General features: G+C 47.7%; 1 protein-coding gene across 6 annotated transcripts in view; it reads right to left on the reverse strand.

Moving 5' to 3' along the window:
- Positions 1–17,995, reverse strand: part of FAM222B (family with sequence similarity 222 member B) — a 97,519-nt gene extending 79,524 nt beyond the window's left edge. For 2 of the 6 annotated variants that reach the window (XM_074018863.1, XM_015438064.4), the window contains exons 1-3: positions 17,894–17,995; positions 8,324–8,357; positions 4,978–5,122 (exon numbers count right to left, since the gene is read on the reverse strand). The gene's annotated coding sequence lies outside the window, so the exon portion shown is untranslated. The remainder of the gene's footprint in view (positions 1–4,977; positions 5,123–8,323; positions 8,358–17,893) is intronic. The other 4 variants (XM_065532316.2, XM_005583266.5, XM_015438069.4 and 1 more) reach the window with 2 other exon arrangements.
- Between the last annotated feature and the right edge of the window lie 6,722 nt (positions 17,996–24,717).

Consider the following 24,717-nt stretch of genomic DNA (forward strand, 5'->3'; position numbering starts at 1 on the left):
ACTTTTTTATTGTTTTTTTGAGACTGAGTCTTGCTCTGTAGCCCAGGCTGGAGTGCAGTGGCATGATCTTGGCTCCCTGTAACCTCTGCCTGCCGGTTCAAGCGATTATCCTGCCTCAGCCTCCTGAATAGCTGGGACTGCAGGCTCATGCCACCACACCCAGCCAATTTTTGGTATTTTTAGAAGAGACAGGGTTTCACCATGTTGGCCAAGCTGGTCTTGAACTCCAGACCTCAAGTGATCTGCCTGCCTCGGCCTCCCAAAGTGCTGGGTTTACAGGCATAAGCCACCCATGCCCGGCCATTAACTGATTTTCAAAAAGCTGTCTGTTGCTGGACACGGTGGCTCACGCCTGTAATTCCAGCACTTTGGGAGGCTGAGGCCGGTGGATCACTGGAGGTCAGGAGTTCGTGACAAGCCTGACCAACATGGTGAAACCGCGTCTCTACTAAATACAAAAAAAACAGCCGGGCGTGGTGGTGCATGCCTGTAATCTGAGTTGCTTGGGAGGCTGAGACAGGAGAATTGCTCATACCTGGAAGGCGGAGGTTGTGGTTGTGGTGAGCCGAGATCGCACCATTGCACTCCACCCTGGGCAACAAGAGCAGAACTCCGTCTCAAAACACAAAAACAAAAAAAAGCTGTTTGTTGTCTGTTTGCCCTCACTGGAATGTATGCTCCATAACAGCAGGGACTTTGTCTATCTTGTTTTGTGTACCACCAATGCTGAAAACACAGTAGAAACTCAATATATTTGGCAGGCTTAGTTGTTAGGTGCTGACATTAAAAAGGTAAAAAAGGGCCAGGCACTCACACTTGTAATCCCAGCACTTTGGGAGGCCGAGGTGGGAGGGTCACTTGAAGCCAGGAGCTTGAGATCAGCATGGGCAATATAGCGAGACCTTGTCTTGGCCAAAAAAATTTTTTTTTCATTAGCCAGGCACAGTGGCTTGTGTCTACTCTCCTAGCTACTTGGAAGGCTGACACAAGAGGATCATTTAGGCCCAGGAATTTGAGGTTGCAGTGAGCTGTAACAGCACCACTGTACTCTAGCCTGGTGGAGAATTAAACTCTGTCTCAAAAAAGAAAAAAAAACAGTCCGGACAACATATTGAGACCCCATCTCCACAAAATATTTTAAAAATTAGCTGGCACACTGGCTTGCATCTGTAGTCCTAGCTACTTGGGAGGCTGAGGCAGGAGGATTGCTTGAGCCCAAGAGTTTAGAAGCTGCAGTGAGTTATGACAATGCCATGGCACTCCAAGCCTGGGAACACAGTGAGATCCTGTCTATTAAAAAAAAAAGTGAAAAAGGCATAACCCCTACCTACAAAAAGCTCACAATCCAGATGAGGAAACAGAATGGCAATTAAATAACAAATGTAAGGAACATGCATTCTATTTTATAGAATGAGATGTTGCCCTTTAAACAACGTAAAAAACAATAATAAAGGTAATGTTAGCAGGATAGTAAAATGTCAGAGTAGCCCATCAGCAAGAGTGATTAATAGTGCCTTGGGAACGGGGAAGACTTCACAGAAGAAATTAACTATGAGCTAAATCCTAAAGCTTAATTAGGAGAGTCTTGGTTATGTTTGTTCAGATAATTGGTTATGTTTGTCTATTTTGGAAGAAATGTCCTTGGAAGAAAATAGCTTGAGCAAAAATACAATAAAGTGAGGCAGGATGATGGAATCAAGCATCTGCTACGTATCAGGCACCAGGGCCTTAAAGGGAAAGGGCATAAGTAATCTTACAGCTTAGGAAGATCACTCTTGTGGCAGTGTGGTGGACAGACTAGAGAGAGGTGATAAGCCTTGAGACATGCAGATTAGTTAGGAGGCTACTGTAACTGTCGAAATATGAAATAAAAAAGGTCTCATCCAAGAATTTGGCAATATGTTACAAACGAAAAAATGCAGATTTAGGAGACCTTCAATGTTAAAATCAGAACTGGGATCAACCAGATATGTCGGATAAAGGGTAAGGAGAAATCAAGGTCAAATTCAAATTTTTTTTTTATTTTTGAGACGGAGTTTCACTCTTGTTGCCCAGGCTGGAGTGCAATGGTGTGATCTCAGCTCACGGCAACCTCCGCCTCCTGGGTTCAAGCGATTCTCCTGCCTCAGCCTCCCGAGTAGCTGGGTGAGAGGGAAACCTTGTCTCAAAAAAACAAAGTGAGCTGGGCACAGAGGCTCACACCTGTAATCCCAGCACTTTGGGAGGCTGAGGTGACCAGCACTTGATCCCAGGAGTCCAAGACCAGCCTGGGCAACATGGCAAAACCCCATCTCTAAAAAAAATATACCCACAAAAAATTAGCCAGGCATGGTGGCGCGCCATCTGTAGTGCCGGCGACTCAAGAGGCTTAGGTGGGAGGATCGCTTGAGCCCGGAGGCAGAGGTTGCAGTGAATTGTGATTGTGCCACTGAACTCCAGCCTGAGCTACAGAGAAGACTCTGTCTCAAAAACAAAACAGAACAAAACAAAAAACCCACAACTGCATTTCTAAGTAAAATAAATTCAAAAGGATTTAAATTTTCTAGACTTTTCACTTTTAATTATGTAAAACATATTAAAAAAGAAAATTAAGCTAAAAATTCAAATGTATTTAGAGAATTACATTTCTGGAATTAGTCTTTAAAGCCTCTCTTCTCCGCCCCAGACCAAAAAAAACACTCTTTTAGTGTTCAGTTCTAAGAGTTATCATAAATGCATAGTCGTGTAACCACAACCACAATCAAAACATGGAACAGTCATGTCACCCCCCAAAAATTTCCTCATACTACCTCTTTGCAGTCAAACTCTCTACATTTTTTTTTTTTTTTTTTGAGACAGTCTCGCTCTGTCACCAGGCTGGAGTGCAGCGTGGTGCCATCTCAGCTCATGGCAACCTCCAACTCCCAGGTTCAAGCGATTGTCCTGCCCCAGCGTTCCGAGTAGCTAGGACTACAGGTGCGCGCCACCATGCCCAGCTAATTTTTGCATTTTTAGTAGAGACGGGGTTTAATTACATTGGCCAGTCTGGTCTTGAACTCCTGACCTCGTGATCTGCCCGCCTTGGCCTCCCAAAGTGCTGGATTACAGGCGTGAGCCACCGCACTTGGCCACTCTCTCTCTCCAGTTTTTTTTTTTTTTTTTTTTTTTTTGAGATGGAGTTTCACTCTTGTTGCCTAGGCTGGAGTGCGATGGTGCCATCTTGGCTCACCGCAACCTCCGCCTCCCGGGTTCAAGCGATTCTCCTGCTTCAGCCTTCCTGAGTAGCTAGGATTACAGGCAAGCGCCACCACACCCGGCAAATTTTGTATTTTTAATAGAGACGGAGTTTCTCCATGTTGGTCAGGCTGGTCTCAAACTCCCGACCTCAGGTGATCTGCCCCAACTCGGCCTCCCAAAGTGCTGGGATTACAGGCATGAACCACTACACCCGGCTCACTCTCTCTCTACTCTTATCCCCAGGCAATCACTGATCTGTTCCCCACTGTCCTTATAGTTTTGAGTTTTCCCCAGAACATCATACAAATGCAGTCATACAGACTACAGCCTTTTGAGTTTTGTTTCTTTCATTGAGCATAATACCAATGAATTTCATTCACGTTACTGCATATGTGAATAGTTCCTTTTTATTGCTGAAGAGTATTCCATTGTGTAGATATATCACAGTTTATCCATTCCCCAGCTAAGAGTCATTCAGGTTCTTTCCAGTTTGTGGTGACTATAAATAAAGCTGCTGTAAACAGTCACAGACAAGTTTTTTTGTGAACACAGATTTTTATTTCACTTGAATAAATACTTAGGTCATATTTATTTATTTATTTAGGAGACACAGTCTCACTCTGTCTCCCCGGCTAGAGTACAGTGGCGCAATTTCAGCTCACTGCAACCTCCACCTCCCAGGTTCACGCGATTCTCCTGCCTCAGTCCCCAAGTAGCTGGGACTACAGGCACATGCCACCACACTGAGTTAACTTTTGTTTTTTTTTTTTTTTTCTGTCAAGACAGAGTTTTGCCATGTTGCCCTGGCTGATCTCAAACTCTTGAGATCCAGTGATCTGCCTGCCTTGGCATCCTAAAGTGTTGGGATTAAAGGCATAAGCCACTGGGTCCAGCCCATTTTTTTAATGGTGTTGTTTGCTTTCTTCTCGCTGAGTTTTGAGCTCCTGATACTTTTTTTGTTTTTTTTTTTTTTGAGATGAAGTCTAGCTCTATCACCCAGGCTGGAGTGCAGTGGCACGATCTCGGCTCACTGCAACCTCTGCCTCCCAGATTCAAGTAATTCTCCTGCCTCAGCCTCCCAAGTAGCTGGGATTACAGGCATGTGCCACCACGCCTGGCTAATTCTTTTTGTATTTTTAGTAGAGACGGGGTTTCACCATATTGGCCAGGCTAGTCTCGAACTCCTGACCTTGTGATCCACCTGCCTCGCCCTCCCAAAGTGCTGGGATTACAGGCACAAGCCCCCGTGCCCGCACCTTTTTTTTGAGAGCGTGTCTTGCTGTTGCCCAGGCTGCAGAGCAGTGGTGCGATCTCGGCTCACTGCAACCTCCACCTCCCAGGTTCAAGAGATTCTCCTGCCTCAGCCTCCTGAGTAGCTGGGACTATAGGCGCAAGCCACCATGCCTGGCTAATTTTTTGTATTTTTAGTAGAGATGAGGTTTCAATGTGTTAGCCAGGATGGTCTCGATCTCCTGACCTCGTAATCCACCCACCTTCGCCTCCCCAAGTGCTGGGATTACAGGTGTAAGTCACTTCGTCCAACCTCTTTATACATTTCTAATATGACCTGCATGTCTGATATATAATTGGCAAACATTTCTCCCAGTGTGTTGCTTATATTTTCATCTACTTGATAGTCTACTGTAAAGCAAAAGTTTTTAATTTTGATGAAATCCAATGTATCAAATTTTTATTTTATGGATCTTGCTTTTGGTGACATATCTAAGAACTCTTTGCCTAACTCAATGTAATAAGGATTACCTGTTATCTTCTTTTAAATCTCTTATAGTTTAGGCCGGGCATGGTGGCTAACACCTGTAGTCCCAGCACTGTGGAAGGCTGAGGTAAGCAGATGGCTTGAGTCCAGGAGTTTGAGACCAGTCTGGGCAACATGGCAAAACCCCACCTTTATTTAAAAAAAAAAAAAAAAAAAAATTAAAATTAAAACAAAATAATAAAAAAATTTATAATTTTACAAATTACATTTAGGTGTAATTGTTGAGATGACTATTCTTTCTCCACTGAATTGCCCTTGCACCTTGGTCAAATATCAATAGCCATATTTAATAGTGTGAATCTGTTGTTTTTGTTTTTTTTTTCTACGGAGTTTTTTTCCAGGAGTTTGAGCCACCGTGCCCGGCCAAAGTGTCTCCTTTTAAGTAGGGGTTAGCTTCCTAGATTTACTTAAAGAAAAAAACAATGCAGGGCCGGATGCAGTGGCTCACGCCTGTAATCCCAACACTTTGGGAGGCTGAGGCGGGCGGATCACGAGGTCAGGAGATTGAGACCATCCTGGCTAACAGAGTGAAACCCCGTCTCAACTAAAAATACAAAAAAATTAGCCAGGCATGGTGGCGGGCACCTGTAGTCCCAGCAGCTCGGGAAGCTGAGGCAGGAAAAAGGCGTGAACCCGGGAGGCGGAGCTTGCAGTGAGCCGAGATCAGGCCACTGCACTCCAGCCTGGGCAACACGGCAAGACTCTGTCTCAAAAAAAAAAAGAAAAAAAGAAAGAAAAAAAACGATGGAGGTATTAGAAGGATTAGAAATCTAACATCTATTTTTCAAGATTCTTGTTTTTAATTTTTTTTTTTTTTTTTTGAGATGGAGTCTCGCTCTGTCACCCAGGCTGGAGTGCAGTGGCACCATCTCGGCTCACTGCAAGCTCCGCCTCCGGGCTTCACGCCATTCTCCTGCCTCAACCTCCTGAGTAGCTGGGACTACAGGCGCCCGCCACCACGCCCAGCTAATTTTTTGTATTTTAAGTAGAGACAGGGTTTCACCGTGTTAGCCAGGATGGTCTCGATCTCCTGACCTCGTGATCCGCCTGCCTTGGCCTCCCAAAGTGCAGGGATTACAGGCGTGAGCCACCGCACCCAGCTCAAGATTCTAATTTTTCACTTGCACAGCTGTTCTGAGATTTCCTGCAGTTGTCCAGAGGAAAAGAAAAATGTTTTATATAAAGATATGTATCATTCTTTAGTACAACAGAGTTGAAAACCCATTTTTCATAAAAGACAAGCTATTCATTCCAAACAGTGACAATAAAATGTTAAGCTTCTTGTACTTTACAAACAATGGTCCCTCTGCTGCCAATGATCTTCCTCTGACTCTTCACCTAAATCGTACTCATCCTTCAGGTCTTTGGACAATCCTCCATCCACAAGCCTTCCTTGATTCTCCCCAAATATGGGTTAAGGGTTAACATATTTTCATTACACTCTAAAGACCTCTATCATCACTCTTAACTCTGTGATTGAGAGTTAACTTGTTTCTCCCATCAGGACATAAACTCTAGGTGGGTATGAAGGAGAAAACACTAAATACTTATATTTTAGCTCCTAGCACAGACAGAGCAATACGTAAGTTTTTGTTCTTAATGACCAATTGCGCCGGGCGCGGTGGCTCAAGCCTGTAATCCCAGCACTTTGGGAGGCCAAGACGGGCGGATCACGAGGTCAGGAGATCGAAATCATCCTGGCTAACACGATGAAACCCCGTCTCTACTAAAAAGTACAAAAAACTAGCCAGGCAAGGTGGCGGGCACCTGTAGTCCCAGCTACTCGGGAGGCTGAGGCAGGAGAATGGCATGAACCCGGGAAGCGGAGCTTGCAGTGAGCTGAGATCCGGCCACTGCACTCCAGCCTGGGCAACAGAGCGAGACTCCGTCTCAAAAAAAAAAAAAAAAAAAAAAAAAAGACCAATTGCTTTGAATAACAGCAAGAAGGGGGAGAAGTTGAAAACAGGATGTCCTACCTTGCAAACAAGCTATAAAAAGAATCCTCCAAAAAAGTGGAAAGTGATGCCAGTTAAAAAAGAAAGGCTGGGCGCACAGTGGCTCACATCTAAAATCCTAGCACTTTGGGAGGCTGAGGCAGGAGGATCACTTGAGGCCAGGATTTTGACAGCACCCTGAGCAACACAGTGAGACTCTGTTTCAATTAAAAAAAAAAAAGGGAAAGGGGCCAGGCACAGTGGCTCAGGCCTGTAACCCCAGCACTTTGGGAGGCTGAGACAGGCGGATTACAAGGTCAGGAGTTCAAACCCAGGAAACGGAGGTTGCAGTGAGCCGAGATCGCCCCACTGCACTCCAGCCTGGGCAACAGAGGCAGACTTCCTCTCCAAAAAAAAAAAAAAAGACAAGTTCCACTGGGCATGGTGGCTCACGCCTGTTATCCCAGCATTTTGGGAGGCCGAAGCAGGTGGATTACCTGAGGTCAGGAGTTTGAGACCACCCTGGCCAACATGGTGAAACCCCGTCTCTACTAAAAATACAAAAATTAGCTGGGCATGGTGGTGTGCGCTTGTAGTTCCAGCTACTTGGGAGAGGCAGGAGTATTGCTTGAATCCCGGAGACTAAGGTTGCAGTGAGCCGAGATCGTGCCACTGTACTCCAGCCTGGGCGACAGAGTGACACTTTGTCTCAAAAAAAAAAAAAAAAGTTCACAAAAAAAAAAAATTGAAAAATAAGGAAAAGGACTAGTACTGTACTATGAAGTAGTAGTTGTCATGCCACATTCCTGCAAGGCTAATCTCTCAAAGATATGAATGAACAACATATAAAGCAACTGAAGCTTGGACTCACAGGGTCATCAATCTGACTTTAACTACTAATATGTCAATGACTACTAAATCTGTATCTTCCTTCTGAACCTTTCTACTCAAGACCTATATATATATCCGGAAGCCTATTGGATTTGCTATTGGATTTCCCAGATACCTCAAATACTACACACCAAAATCAAACTTATTTCCCTCAAATGTAATACCCTCTTTTACTCTTGTATTCCCTAACTTGGTTAATGACATCACATTCCACTTAATTGTCCAAGCCAGCAATTTCAACTCCATCGTTGACAACTCCTTCTTCTCTACCCATTCCCCAATATAAAGTCAATGAGATCCTTTTAGTTACTCTCCTAAAAAGTTCTTCAGTCTGTCTACAATTCCACCATGACTACTGTGCCTGATATCTTCAATATCTCTCAAGTCATCACACCAGTCTCCCAACCAACTAGTCTCCCTACAATCAATTGTGCCTTTTAAAATCTAACTTCTACACTGTCAACAGTTACTTCTACTTAAATAGTGATCTAAACATGTTCCTTACCTGGTTTAAAAACTCTTCCATGACTCCTCAGCACCTACAAAATAAAATTCAGACCCCTTACTAAGGTCACCCATAACTGGAATCCAACCCATCTCTCACCTCACTTCCTTCTATTCCTTCCTCATACCCCATGATCTTGCCACATTAAACTAGTCCACATGTCCATACTTCTTGCATATCTGTATCTTTGTACAAGCTATTTTTCTCACTTCAAACAGTCACTTTTCCAATCCTTTTTTTGGCTGACTCAGCCAAATTGTATTCCTCCTTCAAGACCCAACTGACTCTCTAGGAAGTCTTCTCTAACTTTCCCCTCCCACTACAAGGCAGAGCTAATGTTCCCATAGCACTTAGTACAGATCTCTATTACAGCACTTATTGTACTGACTCAGAACTATTTATGTGCTGGTCTCTAATTAAAATGTGGCTGCTCTTTACAACTAATTGATACAACAAGTTACAAATTTCTTTGTTGCTTCTTCATTCCCACTGCTTCACTTGGCTAGCCTTAAAAACAAAAAAAAAGGCTGGGTGTGGTGGCTCACGCCTGTAATCCCAGAACTTTGGGAGGCTAAGGCGGGCGGATCACGAGGTCAGGAGATCGAGACCATCCTGGCTAACACGGTGAAACCCTGTCTCTACTAAAAATACAAAAGATTGGCCGGGCGCGGTGGCTCAAGCCTGTAATCCCAGCACTTTGGGAGGCCGAGATGGGTGGATCACGAGGTCAGGAGATCGAGACCATCCTGGCGAACACAGTGAAACCCCGTCTCTACTAAAAAATACAAAAAACTAGCCGGGCGAGATGGCGGGCGCCTGTAGTCCCAGCTACTCGGGAGGCTGAGGCAGGAGAATGGCGTAAACCCCGGAGGCGGAGCTTGCAGTGAGCTGAGATCCGGCCACTGCACTCCAGCCCGGGCGACAGAGCGAGACTCCGTCTCAAAAAAAAAAAAAAAAAAAATACAAAAGATTAGCCAGGCCTGATGGCGGGCACCTGTAGTCCCAGCTACTCGGGAAGCTGAGGAAGGAGAATGGCGTGAACCCGGGAGGCGGACCTTGCAGTGAGCCGAGATCGCGCCACTGCACTCCAGCGTGGGCGACAGAGCAAGACTCCGTCTCAAAAAAAACAAAAAACAAAAAAAAAAAGGTGAACTCTTTTTCTTTTTTTTTTCTGAGATGGAGTCTCACCCTGTCTAGGCTGGCGTGCAATAGTGCGACCTTGGCTCACTGCAACCTCCACCTCCCAGGTTGAAGCGATTCTCCTTCCTCAGCCTCCTGAGCAGCTGGGATTACAGCTGCCTGCCACTAAGCTCAGCTAATTTTTGCTTTTTGTTTTCTGGGATTTTTTTTGAGATGGAGTCTTGCTCTATTGCCCAGGCTGGAGTGCAGTGGCGTGATCTCAGCTCACTGCAACTTTCACCTCCCGGATTCAAGGAATTCTCAATCCCAGCCTCCCAAGTAGCTGGGATTACAGGCGCCTGCCACCACGCCCAGCTAATTTTTATATTTTTAGTAGAGACGGGGTTTCACCATCTTGGCCAGGATGGTATTGAACTCCTGACCTCGTGATCTGCCCACCTCGGCCTCCCAAATTGCTGGGATTACAGGTGTGAGCCACTGCATCCGGCCAACAGTGAACACTTTAAAAATGATTTTGTCATTAATATTTTAATTCCCTCCCAGCGCCTAGCACAAGATATAACACACGATAGACACTTAAATATTTGCTGAAGTTGATTGCTGAAAGGATCAACTCCAACATTTTTCAACGAGGCCACAGAACCCACAAAGCTTATGATTCAAGCCTAGTTATGGCTTACTGGTAGAAAAAAAGACATTACACAAATTCGCAAATTGATACTTATGTTGTTTCTAGATTTGCATATTTTTCCCAACTAGTTTCAGGGTCAGTTCCCAGAAAATTGGTAACCAAGTAAATCTTTTAAACAAAACACTTATTTTTGTTGTTGTTTTAGATAGGGTCTCACTCTGTCTCCCAGGCTGGAGTGCAATAGCGTGATTACAGCTCGGATTACTGCTCACTGCATCCTTGATCTCTTGGACTCAAGTGATCCTACCACCTCAGCCTCCCAAGTAGCTGGGACTATAGGTACATGTCACCACACCCAGCTCATTTTTAATTTTTTGTAAAGGGAGGGTTTCACCATATTACCCAGGCTGGTCTGGAACTCCTGGGCTCCAGTGATCCTCCTCCTAGGCCTCCCAAAGTGCTGATATTACAGGCATGAACCACCATGCAGACCAAAATCACTTCTTATTTTTATTTATTTTATTTTTTTCAGAGTCTCCCTCTGTTGTTGCCCAGGCTGGAGTGCAGTGGCGTGATCTCTGCTCACTGCGACCTCCGCCTCCTGTCTTTAAGCGATAAGCAAGTCTCCTGCTCAGCCTCTCGGATAGCTGGGATTACAGGCGTCCACCACCACGCCCAACTAATTTTTGTATTTTTAGTAGAGATGGGGTTTCACCATATTGGCCAGGCTGGTCTCGAACTCCTGACCTTGTGACCCACCCGCCTCGGCCTCCCAAAGTGCTGGGATCACAGGCGTAATCCACCGTACCTGGCCCTAAATCACTTCTTAAACGACCTGTATTTTCCCATGAAATAGTATGATCCAGTGTTGTACCAAACCACCATTTAATAATTGAGCCAGCACACACCTGTAATCCCAGCACTTTGGGAGGCCGCAACGTGGGCTTGTAGCAGGACAAGGTGCAGACAAAACCCCTCAGACACCGAATTAAAGAAGGAAGGGCTTTATTTGACCGGGAGCTTTGGCAAGACTCACGTCTCCAACAACTGAGCTCCCCAAGTGAGCAATTCCTGTCCCTTTTACGGGCTCACAACTCTAAGGGGGTCTGCGTGAGAGGGTCATGATCAACTGAACAAGCAGGGGGTACGTGACTCTGGGCTGCATACACCAGTAATTAGAACAGGACGGCCGGGCGCGGTGGCTCAAGCCTGTAATCCCAGCACTTTGGGAGGCCAAGACGGGCGGATCACGAGGTCAGGAGATCGAGACCATCCTGGCTAACACGGTGAAACCCCGTCTCTACTAAAAAAATACAAAAAACTAGCCAGGCGAGGTGGTGAGCGCCTGTAGTCCCAGCTACTCGGGAGGCTGAGGCAGGAGAATGGCGTGAACCCACGAGGCGGAGCTTGCAGTGAGCTGAGATCCGGCCACTGCACTCCAGCCTGGGCAACAGAGCGAGACTCTGTCTCAAAAAAAAAAAGAACAGGACAGGGATTTTCACAGTGCTTTTCTATACAATGTCTGTAATCTATAGATAACATAACCTATTAGGTCAGGGGTAGATCTTTAACTACCAGGTCCAGGGTGTGGCGCCGGGCTGTCTGCTTGTGGATTTCATTTCTGCCTTTTAGTTTTTACTTCTTCTTTCATTGGAGGCAGAAATTGGGCATAAGACAATATAAGGGGTGGTCTCCTCCCTTAGGCTGATCACCTGAGGTCAGGAGTTCGAGACCAGCCAGGCCAACATGGCAAAACCTCATCTCTACTAAAGTACAAAAATTAGCCAGGCATCGTGGCGGGCACCTGTAACCCCAGCTGCTCAGGAGGCTGAGGCAGGAGAAGCTTGAACCCAGACGGCAGAGGTTGCAGTGAGCCGAGATTGCGCCCCTGCGCTCCAGCCTGGGCAACAAGAGTGAGACTCCATCTCAAAAAGTAAACAAATAAATAAATAAAAATTAAAACAAAAATTGAACCAGCAAAGCAGATTACTTATTTCCCTCCTTGTATTAAATGCATCTTTAATAAAGAAAAGTTAGTATTTTTCTTGTTAAATTGTAGTCCTTTTCACTATAAGTCACAGAGCTTTGACAGGGAAACAATCAAGACCTTGAGAGGTAATAAGACAGAAGTAGATATTAAATACTTCTTTTTATTTTGTTTTGTTTTTTGTTTTTTGAGACGGAGCCTCACTCGCTCTGTCGCCCATGCTAGAGTGCCGTGGCACGAGCTTGGCTCATTACCACCTCCACCTCCTGGATTCAAGCGATTCTCCTGCCTCAGCCTCCCAAGTAACTGGGATTACATGTGACCACCACCATGCCCAGCTAATCTTTGTATTTTTAGTAGAGACAGGGTTTCACCATGTTGACCAGGCTGGTTTCAAACTCCTGACCTCAAATGATCCACCCACCTCAGCCTCCCAAAGTGCTAGGATTACAGCAGTGAGCCAACATGCTCGACCAATAATTTTGTTTTTAAACATAATGTTTTTAGGCCGGGTGCAGTGGCTCACACCTGTAATCCCAACACTCTGGGAGGCAGAGGCGGGTGGATCATTTCAGATCAGGAGTTCGAGACCAACCTGGCCAGCATGGTGAAACCCCATTTCTACTTAAAATGCAAAAATTAGCCAGGCGGTTAGTGCCGTGCCTGTAATCTCAGCAATTCAGGAGGCTGAGGCAGGAGAACTGCTTGAGCCTGGGAGGCGGAGGTTGCAGTGAGTTGAGATGACACCACTGCACTCCAGTCTGGGCGACAGAGTGAGACCTTGTCTCAAAAAAATAACAAATTAATAAATAGAATTAAAAAAAAAAAAAAAAGATTTTCAGCTGGGCGTGGTGGCTCACACCTGTAATCCCAGCACTTTGGGAAGCCAAGGCAGGCAGATCGCCTGAGGTCGGGAGTTCGAGACTAGCCTGGCCAACATGGTGAAATCCCATCTTTACTAAAAATACAAAAATTAGCCAGGTGTGGTGGCGTGCGCCTGTAATCCCAGCTACTCGAGAGGCTGAGGCCAGAGAATCACTTGAACCCAGGAGGCAGATGTTGCAATGAGCTGAGTTCTCGCCACTGCACTCCACCCAGGGCAACAGAGTGAACCTCGGTATCAAAAAAATAGAATAAAACAAGGCAGGGCATGTTGGCTCACACCTATAATCCCAGCACTTTGGGAGGCCGAAGCGGGCGGATCACGAGGTCAGGAGATCGAGACCATCCTGGCTAACACAATGAAACCCCGTCTCTACTACAAATACCAAAAGAAATTAGCCAGGCATGGTGGCGGGCGCCTGTAGTCCCAGCTGCTCGGGAGGCTGAGGCAGGAGAATGGCGAGAACCCGGGAGGCGGAGCTTGCAGTGAGCTCAGATCGCGCCACTGCACTCCAGCCTGTGCGACAGAGCGAGACTCCGTCTCAAAATATTAAAAAAATAATAAGAAGCAGCAGCCAATAAATATTTCTTTTAGCCCCTGCTATGTCAGAGATTCACAGGAAGTCCTTAAATCTCCAAAGCTCCTGTCCCACTTTGGAAAAACTTCTCACACAACAGGCAATCAAGATACTAGTCCACCCCTTTTTCTTTCCCAGGGGAAGAAATCCTCATTTTGTAAGGTCATTTACTGCATAAAAGTAACCACAAATACAAAAGAGAATAGAAGGAGAGGAGGACAGGAAATTCTCATCACAGCTGAACAAACCTCTATTATTTTAACGTAACTTGGGTGGCATTTATGGGCTTATTTGAACTGATGGAAATTTCCAGTAGGGGTAAAAATGCATTACCAACATTAAAAATAAATGTCCAACTATTAAAAAATAAAATAAGATGGCTAGGCCAGCTTCAACACTTTATACTCTACTTAATGTATAACATTTTATACTCTACTCCATGTAGTAGTCAAAGATGGAATAAATTTTTGTAATGACCCATCACAATAGTAACAAATGCTTTCTTTTTAAAACCATTATCTTAAAGAAAGAAAAGTGAAACACATTTTACCAGAAGTTAAAAACAACCAGGTTCATTTTCCCCATTCCTATAAAATAATACACTCCTCTTATTTGTGAATCTTCAAGAACCTAGTATAGCCCCTCCCTACCTTTACTCAGGTAAAAGACAAATCACTCATTGATTTCCAAAAGGCCTTGACAGTTCAAGGTCTCAATCCTCAGAGCCAGCAAAGCTGAAGCGTCTATGTCCTTTTAAAAGGAGTCTGCATCTCTATTTTAGAAACCATTTTCTCGCTGGGCTTGGTAGCTTACGCCTGTGATCCCAGCACTTTGGGAGGCGGAGGCAGGCGGATCACCCGAGGGCAGGAGTTCGAGACCAGCCTGACCAAAATGGCGAAACCCCATCTCTACCAAAAATACAAAAACTAGCCAGGCATGGTGGTGGGCGCCTGTAATCGCAACTACTTGCAGGCTGAGGCAGGAGAATCGCTTGAACCCAGGAAGTGGAGGTTGCACGCAGCCAAGATTGCGCCACTGCAGTCCAGCCTGGGCGACAGAGTGAGACTCTGTGTCAAAAAATAAATAAATAAGCTGGGCGCGGTGGCTCACGTCTGTAATCCCAGCACTTTGGGAGGCCGAGGCGGGTGGATCACGAGGTCAGGAAATTGAGACCATCCTGGCTAACACGGTGAAACCCCGTCTCTACTAAAAATACAAAAACTTAGCCGGGTGCGGTGGCGGGCACCTGTAGTCCCAGCTACATGGGAGCCTGAGGCAGGAGAATGGCATGAACCCGGGAGGAGGAGCTTGCAGTGAGCCGAGATTGCGCCACTGCATTCCAGCCTGGGCGACAGAGCGAGACTCCGTCTCAAAATAAATAAATAAATAAATAAAATAAAATAAAATAAAAAGAACCCATTTTCTCTCTCCATAAACACATAGTTTGACTGTCCTCTGCTTTGTCTACATTAAAAAACAACGTCTCAGGAGTGTTTCTTCAGCCTCTCAGGAAAACCAGACACCTCTTAGGTTCCTCTTCTGAGATATTCCACCTGGGAGATCCCACTGATAAGCAGGGTAACAAAAAGTAGAGTTAGAGGGCTGCTGTATGCATATCTGACCTCCAAAATAGAGACAGGTCCCCAGAGCAGCCAGAAACTCCTTTGCAAAGGAAAACTTTTTATAATTTAAAAATAATAAAATGGGCCAGGCGCAGTGGTTCACACCTGTAATCCCAGCACTTTGGGAGGTGGGGGGGGGGGGTGCGGATCACCTGAGGTCAGAAGTTCAAGACCAGCCTGGCCGGCAATGGCGAAACACTGACTATACTAAAAAAAATGCAAAAATTAGCCAGGTATGGTGGCGCGTGCCTGTAATCCCAGCTACTAGGGAGGTTGAGGCAGGAGAATTGCTTGAACCCAGGAGGCGGAGGTTGCCGTAAGCCAAGTTCGCACCACTGCCCTCCAGCCTGGGCGAGAGAGCAAGACTCCTTTCCCCACCTCAAAAAAAAATTATAATAGGCCGGGCGCGGTGGCTCAAGCCTGTAATCCCAGCACTTTGGGAGGCCGAGACGGGCGGATCACGAGGTCAGGAGATCGAGACCATCCTGGCTAACACGGTGAAACCCCGTCTCTACTAAAAAATACAAAAAACTAGCCGGGCGAGGTGGCTGGCGCCTGTAGTCCCAGCTACTCGGGAGGCTGAGGTAGGAGAATGGCGGGAACCCGGGAGGCGGAGCTTGCAGTGAGCTGAGATCTGGCCACTGCACCCCAGCCTGGGCGACAGAGCGAGACTCCGTCTCAAAAAAAAAAAAAAAAAAAAAAAAAAAAATTATAATAAAATAAAATGAAAATAAAGATAACAAAATAGCCAGGCACAGTGGCTCACGCCTGTAATCCCAGCACTTTGGGAGGCCGAGGTGGGTGGATCACCTGAGGTGAGGAAATCAAAACCAGCCTGGCCAACATGGTGAAACCCCATCTCTACTAAAACTACAAAAATTAGCCAGGCATGGTGGTGAGCATCTGTAATCCCAGCTACTCGGGAGGCTAAGGCAGGAGAATGGCTTGAACCTGGGAGGTGGAGGTTGTTGCAAGCCAAGATGACACCACTGCAGTCCAGCTTGGTGACAGAGTGTGACAGAGCAAGACTCTGTCTCAAAAATAAAATAAAACAAACAAATTGTATTTTCACATCCCTCACTGGGCAGCCCTCCCAGCTTGTCTCAAACTAGTTTTCACAACTCTTTTTTTTTTTTTTCCAGACAGAGTCTCGCACTGTTGCCCAGACTAGAGTGCAAATGGCGCTATCTCAGTTCACCGCAACCTCCGCCTAACGGGTTCAAGTGATTCCCCTGCCTCAGCCTCCCAAGTAGCTGGGATTACAGGCGCCCGCCACCACACCCGGTTAATTTTTTGTATTTTTAGTAGAGACGGGATTTCACTATGTTGGCCGGGCTGGTCTCGAACTTCTGACCTCATGATCTGACCTCAGCCTCCCAAAGTGCTCGGATTACAGGCATGAGCCACCGAGCTGGGCCTTTTCTCAACTCTTTTTTTTTTTTTTTTTTTTTGAGACGGAGTCTGGCTCTGTCGCCCGAGCTGGAGTGCAGTGGCCGGATCTCAGCTCACTGCAAGCTCCGCCCCCCGGGTTTACGCCATTCTCCTGCCTCAGCCTCCCGAGTAGCTGGGACTACAGGCGCCCGCCGCCTCGCCCGGCTAGTTTTTTGTATTTTTTAGTAGAGACGGGGTTTCACCATGTTCGCCAGGATGGTCTCGATCTCCTGACCTCGTGATCCGCCCGTCTCGGCCTCCCAAAGTGCTGGGATTACAGGCTTGAGCCACCGCGCCCGGTCTCTCAGCTCTTTAAAGCACGTTAGTGCCAACTATATTACAAGGCAACCTGAGTTAGCTATGTTCAGTAAGTATTTTAACAGATTGGCCCTCCAACCTTTTGGGTGAGGAGCTGCACACCGTTTGTAAAAACGCCAAAGAGTACGGTATTTTTCCTACAGAAGTCTGATGGCTAATTCGTCACATTACAGAACTGGTAGTTCTGCACATGATCTGCTATGCCCATACAGAAAACACATATATGTCTACTGAGGTTTTACAAACAATATGCTTCTTACCTTAACAGAGAAATCAGTCATTCCATTAACAATGGTAAGGTCTAACTTCCAGTATATTGTTGGTGACACATTAACATCAGCATAGTACTTACAATTCACAATTTGCATAAACAATCTCAATTACATAGGTGATGCTTGCAATAGCCCGTTTGAAGCATGACATCTTCCTGGTGTTCAGAAAGGTTAAGTGGGACCTGCTCAAGGTTACCTAGCAGCTTTATCAATGGTGGACTTCCTTTCGAACCTGCCTGACTCTAAGCCCCTACACCTCTTTTCCCTAGACCCCTCCCAGCTTTCAAAAGAGGGCTCCCGACTCCCATCCTCTACCCAGACCAGCCTATTACTCCAGGATACCGACCCTTCCTCTGCCTGGTTCAGAGGTGGCTTCTTCAGCTCCAACAGAGCTTTCATCCTCTACCACCCTCCCCTCGCGATCATTCTCTGAAATAAGCGGAAAAGAAGAGGCGACCAAAAGCTCCTGGAGGAAGGGATGATACAAATGGGCTGCTTCACTCCACAGCACGCAAACCCTTCCCATTCCACCAACCTGTCTAGCTCTGCGGCCACCTGTGTCCCAAATTCTCCCATCATCACCTCAAACTGTACCTCCCCCACGCCCTTCCGTCTCCCACAGTCAGAGCCCACCCCACAAAGTCATGTATCCTTCCGCCAAGTTACCCTCTTCCCACGCGTTGTCCACTCCCCCTCCACCACTACTCACGGTCGGTGACTGGGCCCGGCCCTCATGGCTGCTCCTTTGCCGCCCGCCGCCACCACTTCGCCAAGTCCCGGCCCCTCAGTCACCGGCGCCGCTGTCGGGACTAGCAGGAGCCGCTCCTGCGCCTGCGCAGCGTGGAGCGCCTGGGCCCTTTCAGGCCGCACGCGCCTGCGCAGCCCCTGCCGGGGGCGTCTTCCTCAGTGCCTGATGGTCTCGACCCCTGGGTCTCTAGTGGACATGAAACTGGCCTTGAAGAATTCTGAGGCTTAGAGAATCTGGCGGCTGCCGCAGGGTACGCCTCTGGAGTACTGTGCCTAGGTTAGTAAACTCTTGGATCGCGCTTCCCCAAGGAGCCACACACTTACTGGCCCTTCCAGAATTCTGCATCCTACTTGCACTTAAAGGCCTGAATTCAGGTGCTCTGAGGTGACCACTGATGATAAATTTGGGGTTTTTTTGTTTGTTTGTTTGTTTTTTTTTTTTTGAGACGAAGTTTCGCTCTTGTCCAGGCTGGAGTGCAATGGCGCGATCTCGGCTTACAGCAACCTCTGCCTCCCGGGTTCAAGCGATTCTCCTGCCTCAGCCTCCCGAGTAGCTGGGATTACAGGCATGCGCCACCACGCCCACCTAATTTTGTATTTTTAGTAGAGACAGGTTTTATCATGTTGGTCAGGCTGGTTTCCAACTCCCAACCTCAGATGATCCGCCCGCCTTGGCCTTCCAAAGTGCTGGGATTACAAGCATGAGCCACTGCACCCGGCCTGGGTCTTTTTTTTTTTTTTTTTTTTTTTTGAGACGGAGTTTCGCTGCCCAGGCTGGAGTGCAGTGGCGCGATCTCAGCTCGTTGCAACCTCCGCCTCCCGGGTTCAAACGATTCTCCTGCCTCAGCCTCCTGAGTAGCTGGGATTACAGGCTTACGCCACCACACCCGGCTAATTTTTGTATTTTTAGTAGAAATGGGGTTTCACCATGTTGGCCAGGCTGGTCTCGAACTCCTGACCTCAAATGATTCGCCCGTCCCGGCCTCCCAAAGTGCTGGGATTACAGGCGTAAGCCACCATGCTTGGTCAAATTTGGGTCTCTTTCAAGAAGATGATCGTGTCTAGAATGTATCAGGAGTAATTATGTAAAGGCAGCTTTCCCATCCTAGAATACGCTACTAGCCAGGAGGTGCAATGAAGTCCTGGGGACCTTGTCAAAAGGAGGTGACCTCACCTAGAATGCACTGGGGACACCGCTAAGTTCAGTACGTTTATCAAGCACATGCTGTTTATTGGACAGAAATGTTCTAGGCATGGCGTGTGTGCTATTGAGAAATTTGCAGGCAAATAGTCCCCTACTTTCCAGCTCTCACTGTGAGCCTGGCCCTTTTTCAAACTGGGAAAGGAAAACCAGACCTTTAGTCCAGCGAGGCCCAACTGTCAGTCCCTAGACTACAGTCCCTAGACTACTGTGCTGCTTTGGCATAGGCTGACAAGAGACTAAGCTCAACTGAGTCCTGAGAATTCAACAAAACAGACTTGAAAGCAGCAGGCAGGCCGGGCGCGGTGGCTCACGCCTGTAATCCCAGCACTTTGGGAGGCCGAGGCGGGCGGATCACAAGGTCAGGAGATCGAGACCACGGTGAAACCCCGTCTCTACTAAAAATACAAAAAATTCGCCGGGCGCGGTTGTGGGCGCCTGTAGTCCCAGCTACTCGGGAGGCTGAGGCAGGAGAATGGCGTGAACCCGGGAGGCGGAGCTTGCAGTGAGCCGAGATCGCGCCACTGCACTCCAGCCTGGGCTGGGCGACAGAGCGAGACTCCGTCTCAAAAAAAAAAAAAAAAAAAAAAAAAAAAAAAAAAAGAAAGCAGCAGGCAATGAACAGCAACCAAAGGGAAGAGGAGGTACAAGACTAAAGTCTCTCCTCATCACCACGGCTCTATTTTCTCTCTCAACTCCAGCGCTGGTCTCCTCTCTTCAGAGTTTGGACACATAAGGCCCAAGATATAACGTAAGGAGGTAAAAGAGAAGAAAAAAAGATGACAAGTTGAGTGCTCAGTGAGGAATGTTAAAAAAATAAAAATAAAGCTGGGCATAATAACTCATGCTTGTAATCCCAACATTTTGGGAGACCAGATTGGGAGGATTGCTTGAGCCCAGCAGTTAGAGACCAGCCTGGGCAACATAGGGAGACCTACCTCTACAAAAAATTTTAAAAATAGTGGCCAGGCAAGGTTGCTCATGCCTGTAAGCCCAGCACATTGGTAGGGTGAGGCAGGCGGATCAGCTGAGGCCAAGAGTTCCAGACCAGCCTGGCCATCAAGGTGAAAACCTGTCTCTATTGAAAAAATACGGCCGGGCGCGGTGGCTCAAGCCTGTAATCCCAGCACTTTGGGAGGCCGAGACGGGCGGATCACAGGTCAGGAGATCGAGACCATCCTGGCTAACACGGTGAAACCCCGTCGCTACCAAAAAATACAAAAAACTAGCCGGGCGAGGTGGTGGGCACCTGTAGTCCCAGCTACTCCGGAGGCTGAGGCAGGAGATGGCGTGAACCCGGGAGGCGGAGCTTGCAGTGAGCTGAGATCCGGCCACTGCACTCCAGCCTGGGCGATGGAGCGAGACTCTGTCTCAAAAAAAAAAAAAAAAGAAAAGAAAAGAAAAAAAGAAAAAATACAAAAACTTATCCAGGCATGGTGGCGGGCACCTGTAGTCCCAGCTACTCAGGAGGCTGAGGCACGAGAATCGCTTGAACCCAGGAAGGGAGGTTGCAATGAGCCGAGATCGCACCACTGCACTCCAGCCTGGATAACAGAGTGAGACTCCATTTCAATTAAAAAAATAAATAGGGCCGGGCACAGTGGCTCACATCTTTAATCCCAGCACTTTGGGAGGCCAAGGCAGGTGGATCACGAGGTCAGGAGATCGAGACCATCCTGGCTAACACAGTGAAACCCCCTCTCTACTAAAAATACAAAAAAATTAGCTGGGCGTGGTGGTGGGTGCCTGTAATCCCACCTACTCGGGAGGCTAAGGCAGGAGAATGGAGTGAAGCCAGAGGCAGAACTTGCAGTGAGCCGAGATGGTGCCACTGCACTCCAGCCTGGGCGATAGAGCGAGACTCCATCTCAAAAAAAATAATAATAATAATTAGCTGGGCGTGGTGGTGGGCGCCTGTAGTCCCAGCTACAGGGGAGGCCTAGGGAAGAGAATGGCGTGAACCCGGGAGGCGGAGCTTGCAGTGAGCCGAGATTGCGCTACTGCACTCCAGCCTGGGCGACAGAGCCAGACTCCGTCTCAAAAAAAAAAAAAAAGGAGAGAAAGAAAAAACAAATAAATAGGCCGGGCACAGTAGCTCATCCCTGTAATCCCAGCACTTTGGGAAGCCGAGGTGGGCAGATCATGAGGTCAGGAGATTGAGACCATTCTGGCTAACACGGTGAAACCTCATCTCTACTAAAAATACAAAAAATAAGCCCGGCGTGGTGGCATGTGCCTGTAGTCCCAGCTACTCGGGAGGCTGAGGCAGGAGAATGGGGTGAACCCAGGAGGCGGGGGTTGCAGTGAGCCGAGATCATGCCACTGCACTCCAGCCTGGAGGACAGAGGGAGATTGTGTCTCAAAAAATAATAATAATAATAGATAAATAAAAACAAAAATTAAGGCCGGGCATGGTGGCTCACGCCTGTAATATCAGCACATTGGGAGGCCGAGTAGGGGCAGATCACCTGAGGTCGGGAGTTCCAGACCAGCCTGATCAACATGGAGAAACCCCATCTCAACTAAAAATACAAAATTAGCCAGGCATGGTGTCACATACCTGTAATCCCAGTTACTCAGGAGGCTGAGGCAGCAGAATCGCTTGAACCTGGGAGGTGGAGGTTGCAGTGAGCCAAGATCGTGCCATTGCACTCCATCCTGGGCAACAAGAGCAAAACTCCGTCTCAAAAAAAAAAATAATAATAACTGGGCGTGGTGGCTCATGCCTGTAATCCCAGCTACTTGGGAAGCTGAGGCAGGAGAATTGCCTGAACCCAGGAGGAGGAGGTTGCAGTGGACCAAGATCGCACCACTGCACTCCAACCTGGGTGACAGAGTGAGACTCCCTCTCAAAATACATAAATAAATAGGCTGGGTGTGGTTGCTCACACCTGTAATCCCAGCACTTTGGGAGGCTGAGGTGGGCGGATCACCTGAGGTCAGGAGTACAAGACCAGCCTGGTGAATATGGTGAAACCCCATCTCTACAAAAATACAAAATTTAGCCAGGCATGATGTTGGATGCCTGTAATCCCAGCTACTCAGGGGGCTGAGGTGGGAAAATCAATTGAACCCGGGAGGTGGAGGTTGTAGTGAGCCGAGATTGCGTCACTGCAATCCAGCCTGGGTGACAGAGCAAGGCACTGTCTCAAAAAGAAAAATAAATAAATAAATAAATAAGGGCCAGGTGTGGTGACTCACGCCTGAATCCCAGCATTTTGGGAGGCCGAGGTGGGCGGATCACGAGGTCAGGAGTTCGAGACCAGCCTGACCAACATGGTGAAACCCCCGTCTCTACCAAAAATACAAAAATTAGCCGGATGTAGTGGTGCACACCTGTGGTCCCAGCTACTTGGGAGGCTGAGGTGGGAGAATCACTTGAACCCTGGAGGCAGAGGTTGCAGTGAGCCTAGACTACACTCCACTACACTCCAGCCCAGGCAACAGAGTGAGACTGTGTCTCAAAAAAATTATTTTAATTAAAAAAAAAAAAATGTTCGGCCGGGCGCGGTGGCTCAAGCCTGTAATCCCAGCACTTTGGGAGGCCGAGATGGGCGGATCACGAGGTCAGGAGATCGAGACCATCCTGGCTAACACGGTGAAACCCCGTCTCTACTAAAAAGTACAAAAAACTAGCCAGGCGAGGTGGCGGACGCCTGTAGTCCCAGCTACTCGGGAGGCTGAGGCAGGAGAATGGCGTGAACCCGGGAGGCGGAGCTTGCAGTGAGCCGAGATCCAGCCACTGCACTCCAGCCTGGGCGACAGAGCAAGACTCCGTCTCAAAAAAAAAAAAAAAAAAAAATGTTCAGGCCGGGTACAGTGACTCATGCCTGTAATCTCAGCACTTTGGGAGGCTGAGTAGGCAGAGTTCGAGACCAACCTGGGCCACATGGTGAAACCCCATCTGTACAAAAAATTTACCAAAAAATTAGCTGAGTGTGGTGGCCTGTGTCTGTAGTCCCAGCTACTTGGGAGGCCGAAGAGGGAGGATTGCTGGAGTCTGGGAGGCAGAGGTTGCAGTGAGATTCAACCATTGCACTCCAGCCTAGGGGAGCCAGACTCCATCTCAAGTAGAATAAAATTTTCCTCTTAAAAAAGAAAAGAAAATCCTCTACTAACCCCACAGCCCTCTCCTGCTCAGCATTGGCCCTTAATATCCAAGGGTTCAGCATCTAGGAATTCAACCAACTGAAGAACAAAAATATCTGAGGAAAGGCCAGGCATGGTGTCTCATGCCTGTAAACTCAGCACTTGAGGAGGCCGAGGCAGACGATCATTTGAGGCCAGGAGTTTGTGACCAGCCTGGGCAACATAGTGAGACTCCGGCCAGGCGCGGTGGCTCAAGCCTGTAATCCCAGCACTTTGGGAGGCCGAGACGGGCGGATCACGAGGTCAGGAGATCGAGACCATCCTGGCTAACACAGTGAAACCCCGTCTCTACTAAAAAATACAAAAAAAAAACTAGCCAGGCAAGGTGGCGGGCGCCTGTAGTCCCAGTTACTCGGGAGGCTGAGGCAGGAGAATGGCGTAAACCCGGGAGGCGGAGCTTGCAGTGAGCTGAGATCCAGCCACTGCACTCCAGCCTGGGCGACAGAGCGAGACTCCGTCTCAAAAAAAAAAAAAACCATAGTGAGACTCTGTCTCTGCAAAAGATTTAAAAATTAGCCAGGCGCAGGGGCTCACGCCTGTAATCCCAGCACTTTAGGAGGCCAAGACAGGCGGATCACGAGGTCAGGAGATCGAGACCATCCTGGCTAACACGGTGAAACCCCGTCTCTACTAAAAATACAAAAATTAGCTGGGTGCAGTGGCGGGCGCCTGTAGTCCCAGCTACACGGGAGGCTGAGGCAGGAGAATGGCGTGAACCCGGGAGGCGGAGCTTGCACAGAGTGGAGATTGCACCACTGCACTCCAGCCTGGGCGACAGAGTGAGACTTCGTCTCAAAAAAAATAAAATAAATAAAATAAATAAAAAAAAATTAGCGCGGGGCGTGGTATCTGACACCTGTAATCCCAGCACTTTGGGAGGCCAAGGTGGGCAGATCACTTGAGGTCGGGAGTTTGAGACCAGCCTGACCAACGTGGAGAAACCCTGTCTCTGCTAAAAATACAAAATTAGCCGGGTGTAGTGGAACATGCCTGTGATCCCAGTTACTCGGGAGGCTGAGGCAGGAAAATCACTTAAACCCCGGAGGCAGAGGTTGCAGTGAGTTGAGATAGTGCCACTGCACTCCAGCCTGAATGACAGAGAGAGACTCCGTCTCAAAAGAAAAAAAAAAAAGGAAAAAGAAAAAATCTAAAACTTCCCTGACCCCAAGTTACAAGGTGTAACTTTATCTTTCTTACTAAAATAGTGTAGTGTAGTGGGCCGTGCGTGGTGGTCCATGCCCATAATCCCAGCACTTTGGGAGGCTGAGGCAGGCGGATCACGAGGTCAGGAGTTCGAGGCAAGTTTGGCCAACATGGAGAAACCCTGTCTGTACTAAAAATACAAAAAATTAGCCAAGCATTGTGGTGTACGCCTGTAATCCCACCTACTCCAGAGGCTAAGGCAAGAGAATTGCTTGAATCTGGGAAGTGGAGGT

The sequence above is a fragment of the Macaca fascicularis genome, chromosome 16 (genome assembly GCF_037993035.2).
Source record: "Macaca fascicularis isolate 582-1 chromosome 16, T2T-MFA8v1.1".
In the NCBI taxonomy this organism is placed as follows: Eukaryota; Metazoa; Chordata; class Mammalia; order Primates; family Cercopithecidae; genus Macaca; species Macaca fascicularis.